General features: G+C 41.8%; 1 protein-coding gene across 12 annotated transcripts in view; it reads right to left on the bottom strand.

Annotated features, from left to right (window-relative positions):
* The window catches only part of RFX3 (regulatory factor X3), a 284537-nt gene that overhangs the window by 235458 nt on the left and 33211 nt on the right, over nt 1–15868 (bottom strand). For 2 of the 12 annotated variants that reach the window (XM_042912326.1, XM_042912331.1), the window contains exon 1: nt 14071–14247. The exons of 6 other annotated variants lie outside the window; for them this stretch is intronic. The gene's annotated coding sequence lies outside the window, so the exon portion shown is untranslated. Of the gene's footprint in view, nt 1–6861; nt 8603–10734; nt 10841–14070; nt 14248–15868 lie in introns of those variants that run through there. 4 more of the 12 variants (XM_042912325.1, XM_042912323.1, XM_042912330.1 and 1 more) reach the window with 4 other exon arrangements.

Here is a 15868-nt window from a genome sequence, read left to right as displayed (position 1 = left end):
CCACCGTGTGTATGGCACTCTTTCCCGTTTGTTACGTCTCACTTTTTCATTAAAAACTGGTCATTTTAGATAATATCTTTTAACAACTGTGGTACCAGAATCCTCCACACTGCTCCAAGATATTTTATCACTGATGGTGGTGGTGTCCTTTTCTCGGGTGCTGCTCATTCGGCACTTTGATGAACTAATTCTGTAGGTTCTATAGTCCCTGTAGTGTGTGGCCACGGGGTTTTCCGCCAGATTTTAAGTTCTTGCTTTCATTTTAAGCCTGGCTTCCAAAGAGTCACACGTGTATCTGTCTAACTCAGTGGCCAGCCACTGGTTGGTCAGATTTCCTTAAATGCCTCGCCTGGGTGTCTCCACCCTTTGCCAAAGGCATCTTTGTGAGAACTCACACTCTCAGACTTCTGTCAGGGGATAACATGGCCCTAGTTTTCACTTCCTGCTTAGGCAGAGCCTCAAGGTCAGAGGGGAACCTCCGCTTTCCTAGGTCTTTCACAGACACGTGCACAGCCTTGCACATGGCGCAGCCTTTTAGATGTCCAGGAATATGACGGGAGTTTTTCAGAGTTCCCTACAGTTGGCTAATTCTCCCAGATTTCCTTCTGAATTCCTGGCCAGGCTCTGGTTTGCCTCCACGGAAAGAAAAGCCTTAAGCGGTGGAGACACTGCCAACATTTGCTGTTGCTGCGGCAAAGCCCTAGGGGCTTTCTCTTCCCACCGCCCCCCCCCCCCCCCCCCAACTGAGCAGAGCTCTGAGTCAAATCGAATAGCCAACCGCTCTCTGGGAATAGACTTTTCCCAGGGCGCCGCAAGTTTGGACAAAATATGAACCACGCTCTGGGGAAGGTGCTTTTAATGGGTCTCCAGGAGTGGCCAGATCTCTGCGTCGTGTGCAACGCTGCCTGCTTCTGCTCAGCTGCCAGGCTGGGGAAGGAGGAGAGATGGAAGGAAGCACGAGTTAAAACGTCACGGACCCCGGTGTCCTCCCAGGTTTCAGTGTTCTTCTCTCGGACGGAGGATCTGCGGTGCATTCGCTGGCTGCGGTTAACTGCCAGAATTCTGCAGGAGTTCACTTGGGCTGTTTTTGCTGTCGTAGACAGAGATCAAGTGCACGGAGGGCCTGACTCCGACCAATGTGGAAGCCAATCAACTCTGTGATATTTTAAATCTAGTTTCACGTAGTTTTTAAGACAAAAAAGCATTTTAACCAAAACAAGTTGTTTAAAAAATTATACCTTTTTAGGTCACCATTTCTTTATCTGGTGGAAACTCAAGAAAAAAAAAATCTATATTACAACAAATAGAAGAGAAGAGAAACTGATCTGAGAGGGATTAAACTGCACAGACAATATCTCACCGTACTGAATCTTTCCTGTTTCGTAACACATGCAAGGACTGAAAATAAAGATGGTCCCTGGTCTTATCCTCTCTTGGCCCCAAAGGCCTCCCAGGTCCTTTTTGGAGAACAGGAACAAGTTCACGTGAGGAAGAAAAAGGCTACTCCGTCGGGTCCTACTTGGCTGACCCAGGCCAATTCCAATTCAGTTCCGACAGGGATAAAAAGAGCCACAGAGAGTGGGAGCGGGAAACGCAGCAGAGAAGAGAAACCAGGGACCTGCACACAGGAAGTGACCTTATCTCCTGAGGTTTCTCTGGAGAACCTCCGCACGGAAAAATCCCGCTTACCTCAGAATCACCCAAGTATCAGCCAGACCCATGTAGTCAGGACACAGCAAGACGAGCTTCTTGAAAGGAAGAGTGGTTCATTCCTATTATCTCCCTTTAACACGGCCTGATATTGGCAAGCCGGGGAAAGTCCAAAACCATCAAAACAGGCCCCAAAAAAGTAAACACCCTTTAGCAAAAACTTTCATTTTCACAACCATTCTTTTCCTCTTTTTCCTTAGCTCTTCTTTAAGATTTTATTTTTAAGTAACCTCTACACTCAGCGTGGGCCTCAAACTTGGCAACCCCAAGATCAAGAGTCATATATGCCCTACCCACTGAGCCAGGTGCCCCTTCTTTTGTCCTTCTTACTGCTGTTTAATCAACTACCCCAAAACCTACCGCTCAAAACAAACAAACAAACAAACAAACAAACAAAAAAGACATTTTATTTGCTCCTAATTCTGCAATCTGGGTTGGGCTCGGCAAGGCAGCTCTCCAGCTAATCGTGCCGGCGATCCCTTGCACGGCGATCCCTTGCACGGCTGCTTTCCACCAGCGGGTGCGAACAGGGCTCGGCCAGAATACCAGCACGACTAAACTCCTCTCTCCATGTCGTCTCAGGGCCTCTCTCCCCCCACGTGGCCTCTTTTCCACACAGTCTCTCTAGGAAGCTAACCAAGAATCTTCCATGATGGTTCAGGCACCCCAAAAAACCCAAAAACAAAAGCTACCTGGCCTTCTTAAGGCTTATGTCCAGACCCGGAAAAGCTTTCATTCTGTCACATTCTATTGGTCAAAGCAAGCTACCGGTTCAGCCCGGACTGAAAGGAAAAGGACTTCCCAAGCGTGGGAATACCCAGAGGCGTGGTTCACCGTAACCGCCATCGACCCAACAGACACTGGAAACGTTTCGGCCACTTCCAGGCGGCTGGAACAGGAGCGACCACAGAAACTAGAAAATGGCGAAGCTAAATGAAGGCTGGGCAGTTAGATTCCATTCTCTGTTCCTCCCCACACTGAGGGTCAATCTGGGTTCACTGAGAATCTTAATTACGGGTAGGAGGGAAATAGAAACCTAATGAATCACTTACAAGCCACACAACCTGGGACAACTCTACCATTCTCTCACAGCCTCAGCTCCTCAACTGTAAAATGAAAAATTACACGGGCCCTGCCCGTCCTACAGTAAGACTAGAGAGGACAAGTAAGACGAGAAATGAGAAGGGACGTCAAAAACCAGAATGTCATATGACAGGATCCTATGTATTGTCAACCCAGCTAGGCTCCATTCTGTTAATAAAATTATAATAATCACAGTTAATTACCCCATATGCCAAACTACCACTACAGCAATGATACAACACGTCATAATGGGCTAAAATTAGGTTATATTGTGTTACTTATAAAGAGTAACAACACTCATACTGACTGTGGTTTATTGTTATCTAATCACACGTCAGGTGCTTTTAGGTGAACTATGACCCTTAAAATAACAACAAGGTAGGTTATTATTCCCCTTTTACAAATAAACAAAAGCCCATGGTCACCCAACTAGCACGTGAAAAATCGATTATAAATGTTTAAAGTATAATAGGCACATGATATATACCTGCTGTCTAAATTAAAAACAAAGCTAGGGCTATCTGGCTTTCAAGTAAGTCTTTCAACTACATCAAAGTATCTCCCTCTCACAATCTCTATTTTTACATACAGCTACTGAAATTGTAATCACAGCAAACATATCTAATTAACAGAAAAAACTGATCACCTTCCTCGTCTGCAACGTGGCTTTCCATCTGAAAAGTAGCTTCATTTTTTTAAAGCTCTAATCTTTAATCCATCTACTGAGACATTATGAGTAATAATGGCCTTATTATAATGTGGGAGTACCAAATGGGAAAAAAAAGTGACACATTTACATACCAAAATGTCTCGAAAACAAACCCCACCAAAACAGCAAATGTTTTTAAATGGCAAAATATGTACAGTATGACCAATAAAGATCTATATCCTTATAGTTATGAAAAGACCTTGAAATTTAAAAGAGGAAGAAAAGACAATGCCCGGCAGGAAAATGGGCTAACAATACAAATGAGCCATCAACAAAAGATCTGACTAGCAAATATACTTAAAAAAAGGTTTTTTTTTTTGTCATTAGTAATCAAAGGAATGCAAATCCAAGGGAGACATTTTTCAACTACAGGATTGACAAAAATACAAAAAAAAAATTACAAAGATTAATCATCGTGTAGAGAGCATGTAAAGAAACAAAACATTAAAACACTATTCTTAAAAAAACAAAACAACAACACTCTTCTTGAGAGTATACAATGGCATGAGCTTTCTAGAGAGCAAGCTGGTGGTTCAAACACCATTCAATACGCACCCAGCCTTTTGCCCAGCAATTCCATCCCTCACAACTCATATAAAGGAATTAACTGGATGGCACAAAGATGTATATACAACAATTCATCGTAGCACCAAACTATAGGGTACCACCTCAACGACTAGAGAACCGCTTAACTAAATCGATAACATTCATACAACGGCACCAACATGTTATTGACCACGAAAAAATTGTTGATAGGAGTGTCCAAGTTAAAAAACAAACTGTAGGACCCGATTTTTGAGAGGAAGTGCATGTATTTTTGTGTGTGAAGGGAGAGAGGGCACGCGCATGTGTGAGAAGTACACCCAAGAATGCCAGATGCACTCGCTAAGAGACAAATCCTGAGAAGACAGAACAGTAATCTTGTAAGCACATGGGATGTCATCTTTGAACAGAATGGTGATTCTTTTTTAGTTTCCTCTTTGTACCTTTCTGTATTTTCTGAATGTTTTTCATTAAGCATGTATAATTTTTATAGCCACGACACAATAAAATAAGTTTCATTTAAAATAATCTCAACTATCATTAGCTTGAGGTTCTGTTAACTTTCAACCATTATTACTTTTACGATAAAATACTGATTAAAAAGCAGTTGATGTGGATACTGAATGAAAATTTCCACGTATTCCTCTTTCAAATGACAAATGAAGACTCGTAAAGCCTTCATAGGACTGCTTCCACTCGCAAATTATTTAGAATTTGTAATTTCTTTTAAAACGTCACTTAAAAGAGAAAAGTGGAGCGGCAATGAAGCAAGCATAAGTGTACTGTATTATGTGTCTGATAAATAACTTGCATTATGTAAAGTCCTGGGCTGATTTGATTCTACAGTTCAAAGAAGAACACCATCGCTTGGTATATTAACTTGGGAGCTTAATAACTTATCCTCATGATTTACACAGTATAATGAGAGGTCTCAATTAGCCACGGGTAAGATTATCCACAACTAATCTTGCTTCTCAGTTTAGCCCTTGTGCCCAAGTGGAAGCAGTGTAGTTATTTGCTTTGTAGATTTCTGTTCTGTTTACTTTGCATGAAGCCAGGATTCTAGAAAAAAAGAAATGCTTAAAATCAATTCTTCGACTTGGACAGTAGATGGGCAAGTGGCCAGCCACTATCCTCAGGGCTGAGAGTCTGAGTATCATCCAGGTATACCACCACCCTGTCCTCTACCAGGGAACTTTGGAAACTCTGGGGGCCGTTTTGGTTGTCACATGACTGGGGTGGGGGAGAGGTTCTAATGCCATTTTGGCCCACAGATGCCAAAACATGCTGCAACACAGGGTACCCCACCAAGAACTGTCCCGTTGACAAGGACAACAGTGTCCCTGTTGAGGGACCAATGATTTTCTTGCGCAATGTTATATTTCTAGCCTACTACACAGCAGGCATTAAATAATTATTTGTCGAATACAGCTAAAACAAGCAACTGCCAGCACTGAGATACAAATAATATAAAATAACGAGGAGTGACAATGGAGAAGCCAGACCCACTTTGACCTGAGTCAGACTTCTGTGGCTAGGATCCATTACACTCAGGGAAATTCTACGATGAGACACGTCTGTACCCAAAACATGCAGAAAAGCCTAACAGTCCACACCCAAATACAGATGATACGAGGATTATCTTCCACCATAGATATCCAGATATAGGTCTTCCTCTGTGAGCAAAGATCAGCAATTCTGTCAACTCAAGACACACGGGTGCCAACTGAGCTCAATCTTGCCTTGGCAAGCGGATGGCAAAAAGCATGTGGCTTCAGAGTAAGACTGTGGCCTTTAACTGTGGTTTTGCCACGCATACCTGAGCAGTTTACTTCACATCTTAACATACCATTCAAACCTTGGCAGTTTACTTCACATCTTCGAAGATCAGCCTTCTCATCTATAAAGTGGCATAATAAGGGGCGCCTGGGTGGCTCAGCTGGTTAAGCGTCCGACTTCGGCTCAGGTCATGATCTCACGATTCATGGGTTCGGGCCCCACATCAGGCTCTGCGTTGACAGCTCAGAGCCTGGAGCCTGCTTTGGATTCTGTGTTTCCCTCTTTCTCTGCCCTTCCCCAGCTTGCATTCTGTCTGTCTGTCTCTCTCTCTCAGAAATAAACAGTAAAAAAAAAATTCGCAAAGTGGCATAATGAAACGGGTTCACAACCCCCCATGCTAAGCCCCTGGGCCAGATAGGTCACATGACTCGGAATCTTTTTTGTAACTTTGGAAAGTAGTATCATATACATGTAACACCCCAGGTGTGTCTAGGGCAGCAACATATAATCATACACATTAATGTTTCCATCGCTAAACAGATGAATGTTCCATTTGTGGGATAAATAAAGACCCTTAAGGAGCCTTATCTCCTTCAGCTCAGGTTCTGCAGCTAAATTAGCTTTCCCACAAACTTAGGGAAACTGGTGATTTTCAGAGCCTGTGGAAATCCGGAAGTGCGTATTAGGGATCACGGATCTGTAGTACCTACTTCCCTCGAAGAGACAACATGAGGATTAAGTTATTATACACAGAAGTTACTTACCCCAGTGCCTGACATACAGGTAGCACTTCGTATTGGTCATTGCTCTAAAATGTTAACTAGTTACTAAATGAGATACCAGGTGATGCAAGGTGGCTTAAGGGATTCGGCTGACTTGTGTTAGCTGGGGGCCGGGCTGGGCAGGGGAGGGGGGGGTGATACAGGGGTAAGTACAGGTCAGGAGGTAACCGAAGACAATTACGCTAATTAAAATAAAACAAAATGACAATTTACTGCCCCTAAATTGCAAGAAAATAATGCATCTGTAACACTGACCTCTTAAGTAAACATTTACTTCCTTTTGATAAAAGGCAGTTTCTCCAGGAGGTAAGATCTGAAGATACTTAATAATTTCTGCTTCACATGTGGTTTCCTACTTGCAACTCTAAACAGCGTTCTTCCTACAAGCGGGTCTGATATTGAAGATTTTGCTTCAGGCAGGACCAAAAAAACCCCAGTTTCTCCTTAGCGTAAAAGATTAAAATTAAAAACGCAGTGAAGTTCTTGTCGAGCATAGCAGGATTATAGCAAAATTTGGGAAGTTAAATGGTAAGTGCAAGAAGTATGTTAAACCCACCTCCCAAACGAGGGAAGTTCAGTTTACCCCCTTCTCCCCTCCCTGTTCTCTTGGTTTTCCTGATCCAAACTCCTAGAGACGCTAGAGTCAACGGAGAGAATGAAGGGAACTATCACTTGTTAAGCACCGCTTGGTGCCATGTATCGGTGATTTATTTTCACAATTACAAGGCGACCGTCACTCTCCTCATATTAATAAGAATATTGAATTGGTAGGTGGGTAAACCATGATTCAAACTCAAGTGAGACTAACTCAAAACCCCCCAGGCTACTTGGGACTAGACCCCCCCCCTTACCAAAGGAGAAAGCGGCATCCTCACTTTCTTGACTCTTGCCTTCCTTTGTATTCTTTACCAGATATTTTCGAAGTGCACGCAATAATGTGGGACTTATATGATCTCTCAGAGTAAAGACATTGTCGTTCTTTCTATGATCCCAAATTGAAAATGTACTTACGATTTGATCTTGTCTCTCAAACACTAAGGGGATCTCCATAAATTTCAGGCACTGTCTTTAGTGTTAAGAGCATATTTACATACGTATTGCATGGTTCCAATCAGCAGCATAATTACAATCAAAGAACCTCCAGCTTGGTAGAGATTTTAAGGATAAAACATATATTTAGTTGAATCACCGTTCTGGTCATAAAGATTTTTATGGGGTATGACCTCCCAAATATCCTTCTATTGCCACATTAGAATTTAAAGATCTTTTCAAGAGGGTCTTCTTTATGACAAATCAGAATCACCCTTTCTAGAATTTCAGCTCATTCTACTTGGGTCTGACTTTCAAGGAGACGACTCAAGGCACTAACATACCTGTCATTTTACTTTTAGCTGAAAGTTTGCAGCACAAATTAAAAAGTACAAATATATTTCAAGACAGATTTCAAGGTCTTTCTCCCCCTTCTTCCTGTAAACTAAACAAGTGACTTCGGTGACTCGAACCTTTCCTCCCTCCTGTCAATGCCCATTCATGCTGCCCTTTCCAGTATCTCTCCAATTGTTCTGCGTCCCTAATGAGCTTTGGGGAAAATAATGGAACATTATTAGTTTAAAGTGTTCAGTTTGGTAAACTAAGAGCTCGATGACTTAAGCTATAAAAAAAAATACTCCAGAGTCATGCTCATTTTTAAAAGTACAAAACTGTTGACCTATTTTCAATTTGTGGAATGCTATGATTTGAGTCTAAACAATTAGTCTCATCTTGAATTTGTGTGATTAACTTTTAACCGTTATTAAATTTCATGACGCCTTGGGTGGACCACTGAGGGGATTTATTTTTTATTTGCAGATAGGTAATTGCATAGGCTGTTACAGTAAGGTTTAAATGCATACTTGAGGAAGATGGAAACGTATTTGGAATCTATTATTGTCAAAGACTCTAGAATGCTATATGATGAAGGAACCGTGCTTTGATACTATTAACACTGTTACTACTAAAAATGCTACTATACCCTAGAATTTTCAAGGCTCTATACACACACAGTAACTAATGGAAACCACTTTTAAGAGCCACTGTACTTACCTGCCAGACTTGGGATTATGAAATACATTCAATATTTTAAATTGTATAAAAACTGATAACGCTTATCACTGTCACTTTATGGACAAGATATAATTAATACGGACAGTCTGCATTTGAGTTTTTAATAAATTTGTCTATTTTTGAAACTATCCTATTCTATTTTTTTTAATGTTTATTTTTGAGAGAGAGTGCACGCGAGTATGGTAGGGGCGGAGGGAGGGGGACAGGGGATCCCAAGCAGGCCCTGCACTGACAGCAGTAAAAGCATGAAGCAGGGCTCAGACCCACAAACCGTGAGATCATGACCTGGTCTGAAGTTGGACGCTCAACCGACTGGGCCACCCAGGCGCCCCCAAAACTATCGTACTATTTTACAACCAATTCTCATTGGCCCTGGTAAAAAGTGTATCCTGTGTGCTGTGTTAATTCAGTAAGTACTGGTGAAGGAGAAAGAGAAGTAAAGAAAAATGCCAAGAGGCTAATCTGTGCTTCTGTCTCCACAATGCCAGTAGGCAAAGAGGTATGTAACCTCGATCCACGAGAGGCACAGTTTGTCGTTCTAATTTACAGTCCTTGCCCAGAGGGAACCAGTGCAGAGCAGTAGCTGTAAAGCCCGATCTTCTAACGAACCTGCCTTTCAGGCCACCACCATTCCCAAGCATGGCTCCTGAAGAACTTTCTGACCAGAAAATATAACGTGAAAATTACTAACACAGTGGATAACAATAGAGGAAGAGTCACAAGATCTGGGTTCAAATTCCAGATTGTCTATCTATTAGCTCTGGAACCTTCAAAGGTGTTTCTTAACCTCGATAAATCTTAGTTTCCACACCCATAGCAAGGAGACAACCCCCACCCCATACAATGGACAAGCTGAGATAAATTAAATAAGATGCTGACCACACAAAACAAGTTTGTAAGGTGTGATCTGCTAAGTAAAGCATATTATATACTATATATAATTATTACATATACTATTATATATTATTATACGACATATATTATAATTACTGTCTTACAATCTATGTTATAATGTAAAAACAAACATTTTTCCTTCCTACCACTCCCCTTCCCAAGACCATTTCCTTATTTCACATACAACAAAGACACTCAGCGTTATCTGAGTGAAAGAAGGTCCAAAAATTGGATTCAAAGGAAAGAAGTGGGACAAACAGACATATTAAGAATTGTTCTCCACTGCTTCTCAGGATAACTCAAGGTAAATTCATCTCCCACTACCTTGCCCAAGGGAAGGACTCCACCGACACACCTAGTGGTTACTTTACATGTCCTCTAAGCTGTTTTTAACAAACACTATCTGTAAACACTTTTAGCAGCAGTATGCTATGGAAACCCGTTCTCCAGACCCAGGCTAGCCCTTGCAGTTGGTAGGTGTGAGATCAACGTTCCGATCAGATGTACTCAATCATGAACGTCCAGTAATAGGGAAAAAATGTATCATATTCACGTGTTTCCTACAGACAACTCACACAGTTTGAGAAAGATGATAAAGTGGTAAGAGTTCCTAGAGAAGCTATTTCAGAGTTGGTACTCTCTCAAATATACTATCTGTGTAAAGATTACAATAGCTCTTAAATTATAATTCCTATACATAAATGCGTGGTTTTTTGCTACAGATCATGTTACTAAGGTCTTAGACACAAAACTATTCAGTGTCTCTTTCTTGCAGCCTTATATCCATAAATAAAATATTGGAAAGTATATAGGAGAATTTCTGGTGCACCCTGTGGAAAACTTTTATAAACGCACAGGTTTGAGATGAAGGATAGAGCTCCAGCTTATTTTTCTTGAATCTTGGTTAAGTCTCTTAACCAGTAGATTGTGTGATTATCTTCCCACAGAAGCTGAATATTGAAGAAATGCTAAAATAGCAATGTTTTATCATACTGAATGGGCTGGCAATTGCGTTTCAACTATGTGGAAAAGTAAGGAAGTAACTTGGGTGCACACGTAACCTCAAAGACCAACAATGAGGAACAGCTCTACGCCTATCCCTCTGGTGCCCCCCCCCCCCCCCCCACTCACCTGACCCCTACCCCTGCTCCTTGCTCCTTTCTGAACACCAATGGAAGGCCTCTCTTTCAAGTGCTGTTGTACTGGAAGCAGAAGTCCCCACACCAAACTGCTGTGCCTTCCGGCATAACCAGCCCATTATTGAGTAGGAGAATTATGACATCAGCAGCACGTTAGCCAATTACTCTACCGAATAGTTCACGTCCACTGACCCACCTGCCGCCATGTCACGGGCTGGATCTCGTAAGAATAGCTGCTATAGTTTACTATCTTTAATTTGAATTTACTGTGACACGGGCTTCACGTTTGGCAATCTGTGAAACAACAACAGAAATGCATGTGGCATTCAGTTGCATTTTAGCTGACTGTCATTTTGGAATGCCACACCCAGACATCACGCAGGGCGACACGTGGGTACAAAAGGTGGGAAAAGACTAACTCCACAGTCTCATATTTATGCTCTCCGTAAAGCACCCTGAGCAGCCCCCGGAATTTCACATTACAGGAGCTCTGATGGTCTTTCTTACAATGTCTTACACATTTTCAGTGCAGGATGCCTTTAATCCTAGTTAGGGCATGTTGGGGAGATAGGCGGGAGGGAGGGGTTCTCCTGTGGTTTCCAGAGCCCCACAGAAAGCTAAGCTATCCAAAACACTTAAAAATAACTATAACCAGGGGCACCTGGCCGGCTCAGGCAGTAGAGCCTGCAACTCTTGATTTCGAGATCGTGAGTTCAAGCCCCATGTTGGGCACAGAGCTCACTACAAAAATAAAAAATTAAAATACGAAATAACTTTAACCACATAACGATGTGAAGAAGAGTTTAACACTATCATGTCTTAAACACATGCAAGCTGTGAAAGAAAATAAAGTTCCTCACGATGTTAACCGTTGCCAACTATCAAGAGAGAAAAAAACCTATCTCAAAATCTTATATATAAAAATAGCTCTCCAAAAATTTTGTACATGAGACCATATATTAGATACATTACAATACTCTGCTTTGTGTACCTATAGTTCATACTTTATAGAGAACATGTGATCAATTACTTCATATTCTTTCCATGAGCCAAACTCAATGTATTCTCTACCATAAAATGCCAGAATGACCAAGTGGCCTAAGATATTAAAAGCAAAGAGAATCGGGTTAACATTAAAAATGAACTCTTTGACGTACACAAGCTATGTGGTTGTTTCATATTACTGAATCTGTGGATAAATATTAATTGCCATATAACTGAATTATTTTCAAAGCATCTCTTTGCATGACTGCCTCTCTGTTTAGGTTTCCTATGTAGTCGAAAAAGAAATTCTTTTGACTTGACAGGGAAGGAGAGACAACTTCTGTCAAAGAATAAACATATTACTCTAATAATCAAGAAAATATAAGCGAGGAAAAATAATGGAGAGAAGGATTCTTTGAAAGAATCTGCTCTTCTAAATTGTGAATACAAGAGACCAAACAATTTGAGACATCAGCCTGCCACTCACGCTTTGTCTCTCTCTCAAAAATAAACATTAAAAACATTTTTAAAAAATTTTAGTAATAATAATTAAACATTTGTTTCTTAAAAATAAACAAGCAAAAACAATACATAAGCAGATCAGAAAGCTACAAAAATTAATAAGAAATGGATGATTATTCAGTCTTATGAAAATTTTAAAAAGAAATCTTCGGTTCAGCAGAGAACAAGCAAGATCGCTTTTATACTAATGATTTTTATTTGCTAATAAATTTTAGCAATACAAACATGTACTTAAGTGCATTTGCTTATTATATATGTTCATGCTTTTTTTGCCCTAAATTTGACCCATGGGATCAGAGATCAACTTAGTACAGAATATATCTGATCACTTAGTCACTATAAACAGCATCAGAGCTACCTGGGGTGATCTAGTTTTGTTTGTTTTCTTTTTTTCTTTGAGGGTAAAGATGACTTTAAGTGACAGTTACCATAAATTTTTATGTGGGCCCATTAAACTTAGAAAAATAACACAGAAAACAGGCACAGCTGAGTCTATATGAACAGGCAACAGTCTAAATACACATATTTGGGGTTACTTAAACGAGACAAGGATCACTAAAATAATCACAGGTGTTTGCTGTGTATTTAGTCGATTACGAGTCAGATACAGCCAAAGTGCAATCATCTACACTAATTAACACACCAGAGTTCTCAAAAAGAACTTGGCAATTTTAACGCTATTATCAGACTTTCCTGTGACTTTATCGTCATTATGAAATACAGAATATTTTCTGACCTGAGGTATCGGATAGTTATCGTCAACTAAGTGACTAGACCATACTTGGAAACACAACTTTGAACAAAAGAACTAGGAGTGTTACACAGCCACAATTAGATGTTTCTAAGATAACCCTCCCAGCTCCTTCAAGTTTTTTTTTCTCCAACCACCCTCCCTTATACCTAACTTTTTCGGTGGCTAATCTACAGTTAATCAGTGTCCTCTACCCTCCTCCAACGGGTTACAAGCATAACGTCCGGCTTGAACACCTTTCACCACCCCATCTGATACGAACACCACTGCGCAGAATCTCTTCATTTCTGGAACGATCTCAGGTTCCTTGACCACCATCACGCTTCACTGATGGTGCAAATTTGTGTTTGCCACGGGTCATTCTAAACTTAAAATCCAATTCGTTTCTTAAAAGCTGTTCTCATTTAACATTATTCAATTATTCGTTTAAGAAAGAGTGGCAACCACACTAGGTCCCACCCGTACCAGTATTAGATGTGCACAGTCCCCACACACAACTAGCTCGCACACTACCACGCCAAGCACAGCAAAATGCTTCCTCCCTCAAAGCTCTTACACTGGCCCCGCAAGAACTTATTTTCCTTCTTTATTCTAGAATGCCTTTCTTCTCACGCCACTGGCACAGCTTTTCAAGTATCTTCATCTTGCCCTTCAACACTTACTGAGTCGCAACCATGCACTTGGTAACGTGCTAGAAGCTGATTTGGTGCCATGGGATACAATGGTGAGCAAAACAGTTACTCAGGGCCCTCCTCGTCTGTCCTAACTTTCTCAGTGGCTTTATAACTCTCCTGCAACCCAGTGATCTTTCACCTTTGACACTCTCATTTTCTCATACCCCACAACTGATCAGTAAGCACATCCTGCTAATCTCATTCACGCTGGATAACTACCCAGGCAAAAGGGGCCACTTCCCTGGGATCTTCCCCATAAAATGAGAAATCTGCCCAGCCCAGGTCCATGCTCTCTGACTCCTCTGGACTCTGCCTTGGCAAATTTCCAGGAGTCGGATCCCCTCGCAGAGCCCTGGACTATCGGCCCCAGGGCAGATGGAGAGGCGGGCATACCCACCTCCAGACCCAAGAGGTAGTCAATACATAGCTTGCAAGGAATAGGGCACGTGGACACGTTACAGCCAAGAGCCTAGGAGACGGGGAGGAGGAGGCAGACTGCAGGACAGGGACGACGTGACAGAAGGCCAGTCCTCCCTTTGCCACTATATTCTAGAACAAAACCAAAAAATCTGAGAATTCTTTTTTTAATTTTTTAATGTTTATTTTTGAGATAGAGACAGAGCATGAGTGGGGGAAGGGCAGAGAGCAAGAGAGAGACATAGAATCCGAAGCAGGCTCCAGGCTCCGAGCTGTCAGCACAGAGCCCGACACGGGGCTCGAACTCACAAACCGCGAGATCATGACCTGAGCTGAAGTTGAACACTTAACCGACTAAGCCATCCAGGCACCCCTGAGAATTCTTTTTTTAATTTTTAATGTTTACTTATCTTTGAGACAGAGAGAGACAGAGACAGAGTGCGAGCAGGGAAGGGGCAGTGAAGGAGGGAGACACAGAATCCAAAGCAGGCTCCAAGTTCCGAGCTGCCAGCACAGAGTGGGATGCAGGGCTCGAACTCTTGAACCGTGAGGTCATGACCTGAGCCGAAGTCAGACGCTTAACTGACTGAGCCTCCCAGGCACCCCAAAAAACTGAGAATTCTAAATGGTCATCCGTCACCTTATAAAGTTGTATCGGTCAAATTATGCGGTAAGAGCATATTTTACCTAACAGCGGATCCGCCGCATTTAAGTATGTAGAAACACAATGAGTGAGCTTCCATTTGTATTCTTATACCCATAAGGGTTAGGGCTGGGCCTGTTTCCACATCTCATTTCCAATAACGGGTCTCCAGCTCCAATCTTCATTATAACGCATCAAACAAGGATTATTATGCCAGTAGTGCGGAGGTCGTAACAGTAAAAGGAGCATAAACAGTATCTCTCACTGAAAGTCCTGGCACCATACTGGCATCTAATCGATACTCAACTCGTCCACGCTCTTCGTGTTACTTACAACCCCACTGGCTATTACATCTGCATAGTTTTACATTTTTATCCATGAATTGAAAGTCACAGAGCAGCAGCAGGATTCTAACCAACGTCTTTCGGAATTAAAAGGCCAGGTTCTTCACTCTATCTACTTCCTTTCAGATGATCAAGAGAAGTTTACCTTGCTTGACTCACTCCCTGCTCATCCACACACATCTGCCAGATTAATCTCCCTAAAGCACCATTTTCACCTTCACGTTTGAGCCACGGTAAAAGTAAACGCTGGTTGGTTACGCCCTGTCCGGTTAAGTTCCAAATCCTTTGCCTGATTTTCCATTCCACTTCTATCTGCTTCGTTATTTCCCAAGAAATTCTTCACACCAAGATAATCTGCCTCTACCTCTAGCACGTGCTTAACTCCTTCCTCACGGCAATACACCCATACACCCTTCAAGATCCATCTCATGTCTACCCTCCTTCCGGAAGACTTCTCTAAAATTATTCCAGACCGGAACCTTGTCTCCATTTTTCTGAGTCACCATAGTACTGATGGTCTCGAATCAGTCCACAGGTAACTAAGCTGTGTGCTCGTCATGGGGGGAACCACAAAGGACAGGGCTCTTTATAGACTTCAAATCGCTTCATGGAGTTATTCTCGTTGGAAGGCAGCACAGGAGAGACGGGTAAAGTGCCTCCAAAGGCAGAGCACCTGGCTAAAAATCTGCTTTGATCACACATTAGCATGGACGTTGGTGTTAACTTGCAAAGTAAAGTAATTAAAACCAGTTCTTTTATAGTAAGCAGATTTTTTGGTCCTGGAACCCACT

The sequence above is a fragment of the Panthera leo genome, chromosome D4 (genome assembly GCF_018350215.1).
Source record: "Panthera leo isolate Ple1 chromosome D4, P.leo_Ple1_pat1.1, whole genome shotgun sequence".
In the NCBI taxonomy this organism is placed as follows: Eukaryota; Metazoa; Chordata; class Mammalia; order Carnivora; family Felidae; genus Panthera; species Panthera leo.
This window is presented reverse-complemented; position numbering and strand designations above follow the sequence as displayed.